Raw genomic sequence first — 18,031 nt, forward strand, 5'->3', positions numbered from 1 at the left:
TTTTTATTTTTTTAAAATTGAATTTAAGAAGAAAATTAAAAAAAAAACTTTGAATTTTTCACATTTTTTTTTAAATATAGATTATTTTTGCCTAAAATTAAAATTAAATTAAAACTAAAATTAAATTAAAATTAAAAAAATATTTTTGGACAAAATTTTTTTTTTAAATATTTTTTTTAATTTTACATTATTATTTTTTTTTTTTTTTTTTTTTTTTTAAAAAATAATTTTTATTAATAACTTTTCAAAATCCTATTTTCGATTTTTTTCTTAAATATTTGAAAAATTATTATTTTAATTTTTTTTTTAAATTTTTCAATAACAAATCGCTCTGGAACATCTTAAAAAAAAATTTAAAAAAAGTCAATCAGAATTTTTTTTTCGTAAAAACACTGTTATAGATCAAAGATTCAATTTCTTGCAATAAATTCTATAAAAAAAAATCTAATTTCATGAAAAAATTATATCTTTTTCCTGTTTACTAAAATCTCCAATAATCACATTCCTCAAATTAAATGCTTTGAAAAACATTTCTTTTAACTAAAAAACACGCCAATAACATCAAAATGATACATCAAACAAAACTCAATGCCAAAAACAGGGAAATCGAAATCTCTCTGAATTAGAAAATGAAAGAAAAAAGCAAACGAACGAAAAAAAGAACGATATTGAAAAGAAACCATGCAAATATTTGGCATTAATTTTATTTATTTTATGCATGTTCATCTCATTCCGTCGTGATTTTTTTTTCGTTGCGCACATCATCTGTCTCCATCACGTAACTGAACTGAATTAAAAGCGACAAACCGAGAGACAGACAGACCTTCGTGCAGTCGACCGACTTCAGACGACGACAACAACTAGAACTTGTGTTGTAAAAAGAAATAAAACCGAACGAGAATTTAATTATTTTATTTTTTGTTGTTTTTGCTTTCTATGTCGTCGTCTTGTGTTGTCGCACTTTGAAATAATTTGTCAAATAAAATATTTGTCTTCATTTGCTGTGTCTGTCTCTAGACATACTGCACGACTAAAATTGCTGCATTTGCTTGTTATTGGTAAAATATCGATGGTTTGATATGCAAATTGTTGCCGTAAAATTCGGTCGATATTGTTGAAATGACATTCTAATGGTTTTTGGCTCGGTTAAAATGAAAAGGAGTAAGTTTGAGGGACTAATTTAACTTCAATTTTAAGATTTAGAGGACAGATTTAATAATTTGGGTGCTAAAATAACACTTTTTAGTGCTAAAATGAACAAAAATTGATTCATGGCTGCTAAATTAGCACCTTAAAGGAATTAATTTAACATCATTTTGATTTCATTTTAAGATTTAGAAAAAAAATTACTCATAGATGTTAATTTAATACTTTTTATTCCAAGATGTATGAAATAACTCTCTTGGAAGTTAAAATAGCACATTAGAAAAAAAAAATTATTTCAAATTAATTTATTTCAAAAGAAAATATTCTTCTAAATTTAAAAGAAAAAAATATACATTTGACAATTTAGAGGAAAATTTTCTTTTGGAATTAATTAATTTAGAATAATTTTTTTTTCTAAGGTGCTATTTTAACAACCAAGAGATATTTTGTACCTCTTGGAATAAAAAGTGTTAAAATAACACCTTATGAGTAATTTTTTCTTAAAATCGTGAAAATCAATAAAACAGAGCTTCATAGAGGAGATAAATTTGTACCTTAAGGAGTTAATTTAGTTCCGAGTAAAATATCTTCTGAGATGTTAATTTAACATTTTTTGTGTACTTAATGAATAAATTTTTAATAATAGATGTTGAATTAATTCTTTTATGAGTTCAAGAAATCTTTTGGTCTGAATATTTTTTTTTTTTTGGAAAAAAGTTTTAAGTTGTTAATTTAGCACTTTTACAACAGAAAATTAGCTTTTGGGTTATAAAACAGTACCTTCAGATTTTAAATCATCCCAAGATTATTAATTAAGACAATTTGAAATTGATTTTTAGGTGTTAACTTAACACATGTTTTCAACCTAATAAATACTTTTAAATTTTTAGGTGTTAAAATAGCACTTTAAGGAGTAAAAGTAGCCCAATTTAAAGCTTTCTGGAGCAAAATTTTCTTTTGAGGAGTCAAATTAGCGCTTTTTCACTATTTTTCAATCTCTAAGTGCCCTATGGGCGAAAAATGGGTCAGATTAATCCCTTAAGAGGCTAAATTGTTCACTCCAGGAGATCAATTTGACCTCTTAAAGGATCATATTGACCTCTTAAGGGATCATAATGATTTCTTAAAGGATTTAATATTTTGGGTCTGGTAGATGATCGACTCGAAAGAGGATTAGGTTGATCCCTAAAGGGGTCAGATTGAACCCGTAGTGGAACAAATTGATCCCTTAAGGGATCAAAAAATTCCCTTAAGGGATCAAATTGACTTCTAAGGGGTCAACCTGATCCCTTAAGGGATTAATTTGACCCATTTTTCGCCCATAGGGTGAACAAAATTTTCTTCTTGGGTGTTAAAATACATCCCATAGAATCAAACTCAATTGCTAGGTTTCAATTTCAAGAGAAAATTTACCTCCTTTGGTATTTTTCATCACTTTTCAACTCCAAAAAGGGATAACTTTAATTTCAAAAGTGCTAAAATAGCACCTTGAGCATTAATTTCATCTCCTTTTTCTTCACAGTTAAGAAACCAGACGACATCAAGAGTACTTCACCACTACTCAAAGTGTCATTTTGTGTGTTTTTGGTCAATTATTGCACAATGCCATTGTGTGGTATAAAATTACTCTGAAACATTCTCTGCGGAGACGTCTGGTTATTCAACTTTTACCCACAAAATTCACGAGATCTCTTCACTTTCTTGGAATGTGTAAACAATCCATAGACAATCAAGTTGCAAGTTCAAACAATAACAGCAAAATTATTGTCAAAACAAGAAATTCAAGAGATTTTCTTCGAAGTTGTTGTTACATCGGCAACTCGAGAAGTGCATGCGATGAAAACACAGAAAAAAAACAAATATTGCACTTTGATGTATGTTTGTTTCCTCGTTATTCGAGAGAGAGTTTCAGAGAAATTTAATTTTGTCTCGAAAGAGAATTTAATCCGGAATTGTGACACGCCATTCATTCGCTGCTTGCTCGGCAAATAAAGCTGCAACTTAATCCGCGTGTATTTGTCAAACGTTCGAGCGAAAAATCCTTTGATGAGACTTCTAAACAGCGAAATTCAAGAGTTTAAAAATATATACCTACACAAACTCGTTTCGGAGGAAAGAGTGCCTGAGGGATGAAAAACGACATGGAACAATCGCAAACAGTTATATGGCTTTTAAATTTAACTTTGTCGTTCTCTCTTGTACTTTTCATGTGTTTTTGCAGTGCTTTGTCGATTTTCTTGTTGAGGAGGGTTTTCATATTTCGCATTGAAAAAAAAAATTAAGAGATAAATGCGAATTTTAACGATTTTTTTTTTATTAAAATTTTATTTTTAGAATTAATTTTAGTATTTTCAATTAACAACTTTTGTTTAAAAACTAAAACTTATTTTTTTTTAAATTACATGTATTTCTTAAATAAATTTCTGCCTAAAATTAAAAAATTAAATAAAATAACAGGAGATTTTTAAATATTTAAGCTTTGATTAAGTATTTAACTTTTTTTAATCGAAAAATTTTTTGAAAATATAAATAAAATAAAAATTCAAAAAATATTTAAAATTTTAAAAATTAAAAATAAAAAAAAATTTATAAAATTTAAAAAAAAATTTTTATATAAAATATTCCAAGAAAATTAAATTTTTAATTAAAAATTCCGTTAAATAGAAATTTAATTTCTTTTTTTTTTTTGAAAAAATAAATAAAATAAAAATTCAAAAAATATTTATAATAATATTCCAAATTAAAAATAAAAAAAAAAATACGAAAAATTTTATGAAATTCGAAAAAATATTTTAAATTATTAATTAATTAATTTTTAATTATTAATTTTTTATTCGAAAAAAATTAATTTAAAAATAATTTTTTACCTAATTAAAAAAATAATTTATTTAAATGTTAATTTTAAAAGAAGTTTACCTACAGCTTTTTTTTATCAAAAAAAAAAAAAATAAATAAATAAAATAAATAAATAAATAAAATAAATAAATAAATAAAATAAATAAATAAATAAATAAAATAAATAAATAAATAAAATAAAATTAAATTAAATAATAATAATTAAATAAAATAAAATTACTTTGATCAATTAAAATTAAATTTTTGATTAAAATAAAATTAAAATTGTTACTTTTGAAGTTATGAAAATTTTTACTACAAATTACAAGTTGAAAAAATAAAAAAAAAATTAAAAAATTTGTTTCAATTTTTACAATTTTTATTTTAAAAATCTATTTGAAACAAAATTACTAAAAAAATTATAGAAAATTTTATTTTATTTTATTTTTATTTTTTTTTACCTAAAATATGATTTCGATCGTTTTTTTTTTTTGATTTTTTTAAATATTTTACCTTAAATAAATTTTTGATATTTTTCTTACTGAAAACTGATAAAAATTTTTTCTTCTTATATTTCAGTAGCGAAACATAAACTTCTCCCAAAATAATGACGATAAAACAATACATTAGTACATTTTACTAGAACCGCAAAACTTTTCATGTTTCTGAACAAATAGCGAATTTCATCATCAGAGAACTTGTTCTCTCTACTTCAGAATGACTCTTCACAGGAGAAAATGTGTTCTTTGTATTTTTCCTTACAAAAAAGTAAAAAAAAAGAGTTCTCCTTCTCAAAAAATTTTTTTTCTTGTGATGTGTCGAGTTGTTTCGCAAGAAAGTCTTTAACGACGACATTTATGCAACAACTTTATTGCTACTTGCATTAAGCACGTCGTCAGCAGCAGCAGCAACAACATGCATTCGGTACAAAAATCTTCTTTGTCATGATGAAAAAAACATATTAAGATTCACTTAAGCGATGCTTTTATGATATGTACTTTACGTGACGCTTAGCAACAATTACTGCTCAAAGCAGCTCAAAAACGTAGGAGAAAAAAAAACAACTACGAGCGTTGGACTTGCAAGGTAAACAAATTAACAAGAGTGCTAATTAAATTTCCTCGTGTACGACACGTTTCTCGTGCATTTCCTTATCGCGTCGCTGATAACAACGCCAGAAATTTGTTTGTTTTTTCGCCACTCGTACTCGAAATGCCCACGAGAAGAACATCTAATAAAATTTCATGAATAAATAAAAAAACACAAGCTTATCAGAAAATTGCACAAAAAGGCCGAGGCGCGTACTTTTACCGTTAACAAGAATTTTTTTTCGCGTTTTTTTGTTTGTGTAAACATAGTTTAAAGATACAACACGAGGCAAAAGTAAACAAAAAATAAATTTGGATTTTTTTACGCATGTTTTTTTTAAATTCATTTTTTATCACGGATGAATATTTATCAAAGAAACCTTTTACGCGTTTCAACTTGACTGTTATAGGCAAAAAAAAAAAGAAACGTGGGTCGTGTCTCTGGAGGATTTGAGATATTTTTCGCCTATTTTTTCACCTTTTCAGTCAAACGCGTTCAAAAGTGGTCAAAGTAGAGAAAAGAAGGAAATAAAAAGGGAATTATGTAAATTTTTAATTTGCGTATTTTTTTTTAGGGAGGAAAAGGAACGATAATAATATTAATGATGAGTGAAAATGAATTAATGGAAGTGATGAAAATTAGAAGTTAATTAAGGATGAATGTTCAATTTTGCAAAAAAAAATTAAATGGATCAAAGTTCATAAAAAAAATAATTATTAATTTTTGCAAAGAATAAAATTTAATTTTTAATTAATTATTTTTTTTTAAATAAAACTCTTTACAAATTTGTCATTTAAATTAAATAATTAATAAATTTAAATTAAAATTAAAAATCATAAAATTAATTTTAATTTAAATAATTTTTTCAAGCACCAAAAATTTTTAAAATATTTTAAAAAATTATTTAAATTAAAATTTATTTTTTTTATTTTTAATTGTAAAATTATCAAATTTTTAATTTAAATTTGATTTTATTATTTGTTTTATTTTATTTATTTAATTATTTATTGGTATTCAAAAAATTAAAAATTTCATTTATTTTTTTTTAATTTTTACTCTTTTTTTGATAAAAAATTACTGAGCTTTCTCATTTTTTTTAATATTTTTATTTTTAAAGATACTTTTTTTATTTTAATAATTTTTAATATTTAAATATTTTTTAGTTTTGTAAAAATTTAAGGAACTTTAAATTTTTCAATTTTTAAAAGATTTAAAATTTTATTTTATAATTATTAATTTATTTATTTTTAATTTATTTAATTTATTTATTTAATTACTTAATTTATTAAATAATTATTATTTTTTTTAAATTTAATTCATTAATAATTTTTTTTTAATTTTCGGCTTTTTTCAGCTAAACTATCAAAGTATTTTTTTTTACTAATTTTAAGCAATTTTTAAACAAATAATTAAAAAAACTGATAAATTTTTCAAATTCCAATAAAATACCAGTCGTTTCCATCCAAATATTCTTTATCTATTTCCCCCGACCAAAACCAGAAAAAAAATCTGCACGTCGTATGTCAGAACGAAACAAATTTGTTTACAACCGAAATCAATCTCGCCGCTCACATCTGAATTTAAATCAGCAAAAATAATTTGATATTCACACTTCAGCCTTGCAGCGAGGATTTTTTAAAAGCAAAGTTGTACGGAAAATGTACTTCTTCGATCATCCCATCATTATTATTCATGTAAATTACTTTCGTTATACACAAAAATCACTTACTTCTCACACTTCTCCTTGTACCCGACTCTTGATTGTTCGTTCATTCATAACACAAAACTACAACTAGACACCCACACGAGACCATTTACGAGACCGGAGGATTTTTTTCTTCGTTACGGGAGGAGAATGGAAAAAACCACCAGAGCAATATGTTATTTATATAAATTTTTATCATTAAAGTCACGTAATACGACTCTCTTCTCGGCTCTTCTTCTCTTGCTTTACTTGTCAAGTTTTGTATTTTCTTTTTTTTCTCGCTTTTTACTTGGATAAGAATTATAAGAAAGTGATCGTTAAAAAATTAGACCCAATGCACATTTTGATTTTTCAAAATATTTTTAACTTTAATTTTTGACCCAGTGTGAAATTTCCACAATTAAACCACGTGACCATTTAAAAAAATTTAAAACTACATGACAAAGCCCAGTTCATAATTTGAAATATTTGCCAAGGTAAAATTTTGAATTTTAAACCCAGATCATATTTTAAACGTTATTTTTTTAAATTTTCATCCTAGTATATATTTGGAAAATTTTGATCAGATAAAATAATTTGTCACGTGGTTAAAATTTTCCAAATGTATACTGGGATGAAAATTATAAAATTTTTACTGGGCAAAAATTTCCAAATATGCTCTGGGTTTAAAATTCAAAAAGTTTTTTTTAGAAAATATTTCAAAATATGCATTGGGCTAAGTCACGTGGTTTTAAATGGTCACGTGGTTCAATTAAAAAATATTTTTTTTACTCGGATAAATTAAAAAAAAAAAATTGAAATTTCAAAATGTGCATTGGGCAAAAAAAATTTTTTTACTAAAAACCTGCATTATTTCATTTTTTTTCATCCAAAATGCATTAAAAGACAAGAAGAGAAAAATCAGGTCTAAACTCAAAAGAATAGACAAGAAACACATTGAGTTGCCGCCGCTGTTGGGATAAATCGCGCACATATTTATCATCATTATTATTATTATTATTACAGCGAAGAATCTTAAGCATAATGCATCGTTTCGCAAGTAATATCAGTCTAGCGCAGACACAGAATGCACAGTTTTGATGAATGAAAAAGCGAAGACATTATCATTACCGAGTGTAAAGATGCATAATAATGGCAACTTTTGTTACCACGACACAACTTTTAATATCGTTGTTCCATCATTTTTTGTCATTTATCTGACGACGAAGCATCTTTTTGCATCGAAAAAAAAATGTATGTCAGTTTCGAGATCAAGCGTGCTTTGTGATGAAAAGCCCTCCAGTAAATTTTACTTTGTTTATGAATGCATATGTGGCGTAATGGAAAAAAGCAACAAACGAAAAAAAACTCGGAGATAATGGATTACATGTATTTATCATTGATGCTGATGGCCCAAAGAACAAAGCAAGTGCAAAATGCATCAAATTACCGCATAGTTTGTAAAGCATAAATTGCCATGGAAATTACATGTTTCATGTAAAAAGGGCAGTGATGGGAGATTGAGATAGGTCAGGCGAAAAATATTCTGATGCATTACTGGGAATTAAAATTTTTGGTAAATTACAAATTAAAATTTTTAAATTCTCTAAAAAAAAGTGTCTTAAAAAATTTTTAAACGTAATTATTAACAAAGGTTTAATTTTTTAAAAATGCAAAACCCCAAAATAAAATCAATTTTAATTTTTTTCTAATAATTCCATAATTTTTATAAAATAATTCTGAATGATATCAAGAAAAAATTAGTAAATATTAAAATAATTAATTTGATTTAATTTTATTTATTAAATTTTTTAAATAATTTTTTCAGTTAAAAATTAATAATTTTTTATTTTAATTTTAAAAAATTTCGAAATACTTTAGAATAATTTATATTTTAATTTTAAAAAAATAATTTAATTTTAAATACCTTAAAAAAAATAATTAATTTTATTTTATTTTATTTATTTTTTTTTTTAAATAAATTTTTTTAATTTTAATTTTTTAATTTTTTCGAAATACTTAAAATAAATAATTCATTTTAAAATACCCCAAAATTAAAAAAAATATTTAATTTTATTTTATTTTAATAAATGTTTTAACTAAAAAAAATATTTAAATAATAAAAATAAAATAAGTAAAATAAAATAAAATTATTTTTTTTTTAATTTCTAGGTATTTAAAATTAAATTATTTATTCTAAAATATTTCGAAATTTTTTTAAATTAAAATAATTATTAATTTTCAATTAAAAAATTTATTTAAAAAAAAATTAATAAATAAAATAAAATTAAATTAATTATTTTTTTTAAATTTTGGGATTTTTAAAACTGAAAATTATGTTTATTATTCTAAAAGAATTCGATTTTTTTAAAATAAAAAATTATAAATTATTTAAGATATTTCAAAAAGTATCTTTTAAAAATAATTAAATAAAATTTTAAATATTTCAAAAATAAATAATTTATTTATTTTTTTTTGTTTTTAATTATTTTGAGCAAAACAAAAATTTTTCCATAAAAAAATTTGAAACAATTTTTCTTGTTCAAAATTGTAATTTTATTCTAATTTTATAAATTAAAGAGAAATAACTTTGCCTTGGCTCCGGTACTGCCATTTCGCATCATAGATCATCATCATGCAATTACACATACCAAAAAAACCTCCTAGAGAATCGAGTAAGCGAACAAACTCTTAATGCAATTTTTCATTTTCTCTTTTTTTATTTCTTTCAACGTCAAGTTTTCTATGTTGAAACAAATTTATTCCGATATTTAATTACTTTTTCAGGCATTTCTTGAGGAATTTCATCATGTTTTCAAATGGAAACGTCTGGTTAAATTTTTAATTAATTTTTTTCGACACTTAACTTGACCTTTGTCCCCCCCGAAAATTCCCTCATTTATCAAAATTTAATTGGGTGGGTCATTTACATGATAAATTGGTCAACACTCTCTTTCACACTCGAACGAACTCGAGAACGAAAGACAATAAATCATACGGTAATTTTCGAACCATTTGACACTGCAACACATTCCGTAAGTAATTTGTTTAAATTAATAAAAAATTTATAATTTGATAACAAACGCATTAATATATAACAAAATTATGTTTTATTGCCGGGGCGGCGTTCCAATCTCGTGTGTAACTAATTTTATTATTCAAATAAATGACAATAATCCGCTTAATTTTCTCTTTAACGAGGCAGCGTCGTCGATGTTGTTGTTGCCGTTTTCGTTGCCGTTTCGGGGAAAAGCACAACATTTATTATCATAAAGCATTAATGATGATGCATAATTAAAATTTCTTCGGATTTTGGCATTTTGTTTGTGTCAAACGATGGCACGAGGACTTAATTTGTGATGTGACGAGATAACAAGCGCATTACCTTGATTAAATTGTTCTGTCCTTTTTATGGGAATAAATTAAAATTTGTTTTTTTTTAGTGATGAGATTATTTTAAGATAAGTAAAATTTTCTAGAATATTAAGAAAAGGACTGTTTTTGAAAAAAAAATTAAATTAAATTAATTAGTCCATTAAATTTATTTAATTATTTTTTTTTAATTTAATTAAAATTATTTTTAATTAATTAAAAAAATAATAGGTAAATACTTAAATTAATTTTATTTATTTATTTTTATTTTTTTTATTGATTTTTAGTTCTAATTCATAAAATTATTCATTTAATTTTAATTATTTTAAATTTTTTTTTACTTAAAAAAAATTCTAAAAAATTAGGTAATTATTTGAAAAAACATATTTTTATATATCAATTTTTTAAAATTAAAACTGACAAGCCGTCAAAGTTTTTATTAAAATCTCAAAATTTTTACCAGTTTAAGGTTCAAAAACGAAGGTTCGAATCATTCAAAACAAAAATAATAGAATTAATTATGGAGAAAATATCACAAAAATGAAAAAAAAAAAAAAATTTAAAAAAATTTTTTTTTATTTTATTTTATTAATATTTTCTTAAAATATTTTAATTAACTAAAAAAATTATAATTTATTTAAAAAATAATTTTTTATGAAATATAAATAATTAAATTAATTAATTAAATGTATAAAAAAATATTTTCAAAGTTTCGTAATTTTATTTTTATTTTTAAATTATTTTTTAAAAATTTTATTTTTTAGTTAGTTTTTTCAGAATAAAAATTTTTTCGTTAATTTTCAGTAATAATTATTTTGATTTTCTTTTTATGTGATGATAATTGTATTTTTTTATTGAATTATATTAGAAATTTTTGAAAAATAAAAAAATAAATTAAATTAACTTGAATTTTGAATTAATTATAAATGACTTAATTACTTTATTTGTCAAATAAATAAATAAAAATTTAAAATATAAGAAAATATTTTTAAAAAATAAATATTTAAATAAATATTTAAAAAAATAAATAAAATTAAATTTTAATTAATTAATAATTTTTTTAGCAAATTTAGTTTTGACAAATTGAAAAAAAAAATTTTTTTTAAAATTTAAAAAAAAAAAAAAAATTGAATTTAAAAGACCTTAAGTTTAAATTTTTTCAGCTTCAATTAAAAAAAAATAATTTTAAAATGTTTTCAAAAAATAAATTTTATGTCATATTTTCAAATCAGGAAAAAATCTCAATTCCTTAAAAAAATTCTCAGAAATCCTTTTGACGAAAAATCACACAAAAAAAATCTTTTGACAAGGGTTAATCGCAAATTTCACCCAAAAGCAACAAAAAAGTAATTACATTAGATGAACAAGTGAAAAAACACATCAAAGTTACATCATTCAATCTACCACACAAACGGGCACATGACACCGCCGCTAATGCAGAGAGCGAAAAAAAAATCGAAAATAACTAGAAAGACTGTCACGAGTGTGTAAATAAATACTAATAAATGCCGAAGTCACGATGGATGGCTGCGAATAAATGATAAGATAACAAAAAGTGACACACCTCGTTTTTCTTTTGTTGATGAAAGCGCCTGCAGAGAATTCCCCATGACAGCGGAAAAAAATGCACTTTAGTCGAAAACTTTCGACGTGTGACCATCAATTGTCGTCCGGTGGTATGTATCGATAACCCATTGTGATTGTTTATTTTTAGTGATTATTAGCAGCGACACATGATTAGTTGAGTGCGTCGCATCACTCGCAAGAAATAAATCAAATTCATGCAATCAATTAAATTAAATTGTCTTCGTAGTTCATTAAGCAATCAAGGTCTCTCATGTAGTTTTTTTGTTTTGTTTTGTGGGTGAATTTTTCTAATAATTTCGATTTTTTGTCGTCTCATGAAAAATTTACTTTGAAGTGTATCAAGGTTTTCGATCTTTTGAAGTTTAATTTGTTCATTCATGTAAATTTTTGTTGTTATTTCCGAGACATGTGAGACGATATTGTATTGTTTTTGTACGTTGCTTGCGGTTTGAGGAGAGAATTACGTCATTTGTTGATTTTTGTCGAGTTTGATAGGTTTTCAAATGAAGTTTTGACGTCGTCATTGTCTGTGGAATTACTTTTGATTAAAAAGATGAGATATCAAGTTAACGTTTTTAAAAGAATTTCATGAAAAATTTAAGATTTTTGTGAAGTTTTTGACGATTTTTTTTTAAATTGAAAATTAAAAAAAAAATTAAGAGCTTTAAAAATTTTCATTGGTTTAGAAAATTTGACTAAAAACTCAGAAATTGCATTTTATTTGTAAAAATATTTTAAAAGTGTTTGAAATTGGATTTTTTTTTTTGGTAAATTTTTTTTTCAAACTTATCTTAGAATGCCTAAAAATTGAACAAAATTTAAAAATAAATTTAATAGAAAAATTTTATGTTTTTAAATTTTTGACATATTTAAATATTTTTTGAAAAAAAGTAAACCAAATCATGAATATTGAATAGAATTTTTTTTAGATTTAATTCAATTTTTAAAAATGTTTTAATTTTACCTAGTTTTTTTAAAATTAAAAAAAAACAATTTTTGTAAAAAATTAAATATAAAATATTTATTAAATAAAAATAAAAAATTAAATTAATTATTTATTTTGAAGACTCTAAAAAAAATAAATAAAATAATTTTATTATTACTTAATTATTTATTTTTTATTTGATTTTAAAAATTTCTTTTTTCTTGTTTAAACTACAAAAATTGAAGTAAAAATCCGAAAATAAAAGCAAAGAAGAAGAAATTTTTTAAATCAAATTAAAAAAAAAATAAATAATATTAATAAGAAAAAATAATTAAATAATAATAAAATTAAATTATTTTTAAATTTTTTTAGAGTCTTCAATAAATAATTAAATTTATTTTTTTTTATTATTTTATTTTTTAATTTATATTATTTTTATATTATTTTTTTATTTAATTTTTTACGAAAATTGTTTTTTTGGATAATTGATTCAATTAATTTGATAATCATTCTATTAATTAAAAATTTTGTAATAAAATTGTCTTTGCAAAAAAAAAAATTAAAAAAATATTTTAATTAAAATTCTAACTTTTGTTAATTAATTTTTAAAGAAATTCTTGCAAAATTGGGAAATCTATTCAAAAAAAAAATTATAATAAAAAATAAAATAAAATTGTAAAAAAATCATAAATTTGAACAAAAAATACATTACTTTAGAACGAAAATAATGAAAAAAAATCAAGATTTCTTCATTGTTTACTGATAAGAAGCGCAATAAATGAGCAAAAATGTCGCCACTGAGTCATTTTTCGCAATAAATTCATATTACGACTCTATAAATTTAAGTCAATTATTTATGTATTTAAATATTTTTTTCATTGAAAGAGACTAAAAACAAAAATTTATCTCAAAAAATCACAAAAATTTAAATTTGTGACAAAAAATTTCAATGAAAATTTTTTAAATGGTCTCCAAATCGTCACTTTTTACGTAAATTGTACTCAAAAACAAATAAAAAGTGAACTTTAACCAAAAAACAACAAAAAACATTAAATCAGCTTCCGTTCAGCTGTTTTTATGTCTCTCTATTAAAATGCCACTCTTCAGTGAATTTTATCGATCCACCCCGAAAATTCTTACGAATCGACAACAATGAGGTCAAGACAACAACAAAACTTCTTCCTCTTCTTAGAAACAGAAAGTTCTGTTTTTTTTTTGTGTCACCAATTGTCGTCGTTCAAACAAAAACAAAGAAAAACCTCCTTTGAAGTCAATAACACTTCAATCGAATTCATATTTAGCGTTTTTTTCAGAACAGAAACATTTTAGACACGTACCAAAGTGCCAGCGATGACTCATTTATTTTCATTTAACATTCCGCGTACCGAACACGCCGCCGTGGCCGAGAGTGCGAGAGAGACATTAAACGCCCATACACAGCGATTTATTTATTTATTTTTTGTATATTTTTATCATATATGCACAACGCGCGACGACGACGACGACGACACACAAAAATACGCGACACCACGAAACTATTTTTTTGAGTTGTATGCAAACACATATCCAGACATTGCCATTGAACGGAAAAAATAAAACTCACACAACAGCAATTCCATCCATCCAGTGTGAGAGTGAGTGACGGAATAATAAAAAAATAATTTTTATAATTTGTATTTAAAAATATCGCACAAGAGTACAAGTTTCGTTCCGAAGTTGGATGAATGACCCATAAAATTTACAACAGAAAAATGTGCATCGGCGAAACATTTTAATGTTTCAATTACTTCCAAACGCATCTCGGTTGATCGGGTTATCTTATTTGGAGGCAGAGGTGTTCTTAAGTTTTTTTTTTCAAGGCATCCAAAGTAGTACAGGAGCCAAAAAAAAATTAAAATTATTTAAAAAACATTTTTAAAAATCCATTAAATTTTTTTGAAGTAAAAAAATTGACAAGTGTCAAATTTTATCATCAAATGTCATTTTTGACAGGTTTAAAATTTTTTTTTACAAAATTCTCATTAAAAATATTTTTTTAAAAATTATTTGTCATTTTAACTTCATATTAATTTTCAAATTTTAAATTTTTAGTAAAATTTATTTTATTTTTTTTTTTATTATAATTAAAAAAATTTAATTTAATTAAATTTTTGACAGCTGTCAACTGTCAAGATTTTTTTCAAACTTTTATTTTTTTAATGAATTTAAATTTCTTCAAATTTGTGAGAAACTTAGAATTTTAAGATAATTTTCCATAAATATTTTGAATTATTAAAAATTATTTAAAAAAAAAATAAAATTTATTAAAACCTTTGACATCTGTCAAGTGTCAAAAAATAGTTTTCTCACAAAAAAATTAAATTTTCGCCAATTTGTTATAGAAAAATTCAAAGTTCAAGAAAATTTTTTCTAAAAATAAAAAAACATCAATTTTAAGGTATTTTCGCTAATTTGATTTAAAATTTTGACAGCTGTCAAGATTTTTTATAATTTTTAGGAATTTATTTTTTTCAAATTTGTGAGAAATTTAGAACGATAATTCTTCATAAATATTTTAAATTATTGAAAAATATTTTTAAAAAATATAATTTATTCGTAATTTATTAAAACTTTTGACATCTGTCAACTGTCAAATGTCATTTTTCTTGTAAAAAGTTAAATTTTCATATATTTTGTTTCAACAAATTCAAAATTTTCTAATATTTTTTCTAAAAATTCAAAAAAGTTGAACAAAAATAGCAAATTTATCAAAATTTGTGGTATTTGGTATTTTTGAACTGTCAAAGTTACTTCAAAAATTTTGACATTTATTAATTTTTTGCAAAGTTTTTTGTAAAAATTTTAAATTTTTCTTGAATTAATTTAGTTAAAATTACAAAAATTTAAAATTTGGAGATAAAATTTGGAAAAAAAATTATTTTGAAGTAAAAATTAAAATATTTTCTAAAAATATCTCTAAAAGTCATACAAAAGTTAAATTTTTAATTAAAAATATTTTTTTATGAATAAAAAATAAAAATATGGTATAAAAATACCTCTTTAAGAGCCAACAAAAATCTTAAATTTTTACTAATTTTTTTTAATTAAAAAATTCTTAAAAATTTCTAAATTAATAAAACATCAAGAAATTTCGCCCTAAATTAAAATAAATCACGTGCCACGAAATTACGTCCCTGCATTTACTTGCATATCGCCAGTAATTAAATTGAAGGATGATTGGCTTGCACTCCGTTTTACTGACTTGGTCGGCAGTAATGTACTTACCTTGTCTGGGATATAAGTACAATTTAATCCGAAAGATGATTGAGAACGGGATTATTTGCTTTTTTTCCCTTCTTGTTCTTCTCGTTTTTACTTTTTTTTTGTTTATCTCGCGCGTTGCGATGCGTATGCACCGGGTAGGAGAGAAGATGTTGTTTAAAAATAACCTTCTTCGGCAATTTACGGCTTTAAATTTATTTTTAACACTAACACTCGATTTTTTTTCTATTTATTTATCTGTTTTTCATTTTTTTTTTCTTCTTATTTTTCAATCATCAACAATTTTTTTTTTAACTTTTTTTTTATCAAACTATTTTTTTTCTACAAATTTTATTTATTTTTTTACTATTTCTTCTTATTTTTCACTTTTTATTATTATTTAGCTAAAGATATACGTGTCGTGTGTCTCGACTACACAAAAAACTCACACAACGCACACGACAACACTTCAACTTCTTCCGAGGCTATTGAACATCTGTGCACTTTTCCCGTGATTTTCTCGAAATTTATGCACTGACACTACCGTCATTCGTCGATTCCATTAAGAATTCATCCGTCTTCTCGCATGCAGATGGAAAATTTCTCGCACTATCTCGAAAATTTCTCTCAAAAAGCAGAAATCCTCGCGTAAATTTTTTTTTTGTGTATTTTATGCTATTGTTGTTGTTATTAATATTTGTTGTTATTGTATATTGCCTGCTTCTTTACATATTTTTAGTTTGTATGCGGCGCGCTACGGAAACGTGAATGATGTACGTGCGGCACGTCTGAGAGATACTGAATAACTGAAGTACGAAAGGGGCTTTTTGAATGAGTAAGCGGGACCAACGTGAATTTTGTTGCGTGTTTCGGTGATAGCGACGCGAGATTTCGATGTGGGGGAAAATTTGGACCGGTTGGCATTTGGAAATTTGATTTTATGAAAATATGGGGAGACGTTGGGGATTTTTGTAACGATATTTTCCATTGGAAATTGAAAAATTTGTTTGAAATTTGATGATTTTTTTGCTAAAATTTATTTATTGATATGAGAAAGGGAAAAATTTAAGCAAAAAAAAAATTTAGAAAAAAATTTTAATTAAAATTTACAAATTAATTTGAGATTTTCGTGGAAATTTTACAGATTCTTAGACAAAATATGCTTCTTTAAGTTAAAAAATTGACTTGAAAAAGACCAATTTTACAAAAACAAAAATATAAATTTCCTTAAAAAAGACCCCAGATTTAATAAAAATTTTGATTTCTTAGAAATTTTTAAGGAAAATTAACAAAAATATGGGATTTTAATGAGAATCTTACTGAATTTTTGTTAAAATTTATTTGATTTTTTCAATTTTCGAGTTCTGAAAAATTAAAATTAAACCTTAGAGAAAAGTTTTAGGAAAATTTAACTCTTAGAATTTAATTTTAATAAAAGTTCATAAGATTTTCATGAAAATTTCATAAATTTTTTAACAGAAGACGAGTTTTTGAGTTGTAAAAATGTTTAATTTACGAAGTTTGTTAGAAAATTTTCTTCAAAAATAATAATTTGAGAAAAAAAATTAAATTTTAATGAAGAATTTTAAATTTTTTCTTACTGAAAGTGCAAGAATTTATTTTAAAATAATTGACATTTTCAAAAAAATTTTTAAAAAATAAGAAAAATGTTTTTTTGTTAAAATTTATTTTAATTTTTTTCTTTTCCAGTCTTAAAAAATTAAAATTAAAACTTAGAGAAAAGTTTTAAGGAAATTTGACTTTAAGAATTTTATTTAAGAAAAAATTATAAGACAAATATTATTAATTTTTTTACAATTTTAATTTAAAAAAAAATTTAAAAAATATTTAATTTACGAATTTTGTTAAAAAAATTAATTGTAAAATAATAATTTGTGAAAAAAAATTAATTTTAATGAAGAATTTCAGATTTTTTAAAAGTTTTAATAGAAGTGCAAGTTTTTATTTAAAAAAAATGACTTTTTGAAGAAATTTAAATAAAAAAAAATTAGAAAATGTAAGATTTTTATTAAAATCTCAAAGATTTTTGTTTAAAAAGACAAAAATTTTGCTAAAGAACTTGACAAATTTCAAAAATTTTCAAAAAAGTACTCAACTTTATAAAATTTGACTTAATTCTATAAAAAATATTT

General features: G+C 23.0%; 1 protein-coding gene across 1 annotated transcript in view; it reads right to left on the minus strand.

Annotated features, from left to right (window-relative positions):
• Positions 1–16,666, minus strand: part of LOC134835208 (uncharacterized) — an 85,076-nt gene extending 68,410 nt beyond the window's left edge. Inside the window, exon 1 of the mRNA XM_063850078.1 lies at positions 15,903–16,666. The gene's annotated coding sequence lies outside the window, so the exon portion shown is untranslated. The remainder of the gene's footprint in view (positions 1–15,902) is intronic.
• Positions 16,667–18,031: the final 1,365 nt, after the last annotated feature.

The sequence above is a fragment of the Culicoides brevitarsis genome, chromosome 3 (assembly GCF_036172545.1).
Source record: "Culicoides brevitarsis isolate CSIRO-B50_1 chromosome 3, AGI_CSIRO_Cbre_v1, whole genome shotgun sequence".
Lineage (NCBI taxonomy): Eukaryota > Metazoa > Arthropoda > Insecta > Diptera > Ceratopogonidae > Culicoides > Culicoides brevitarsis.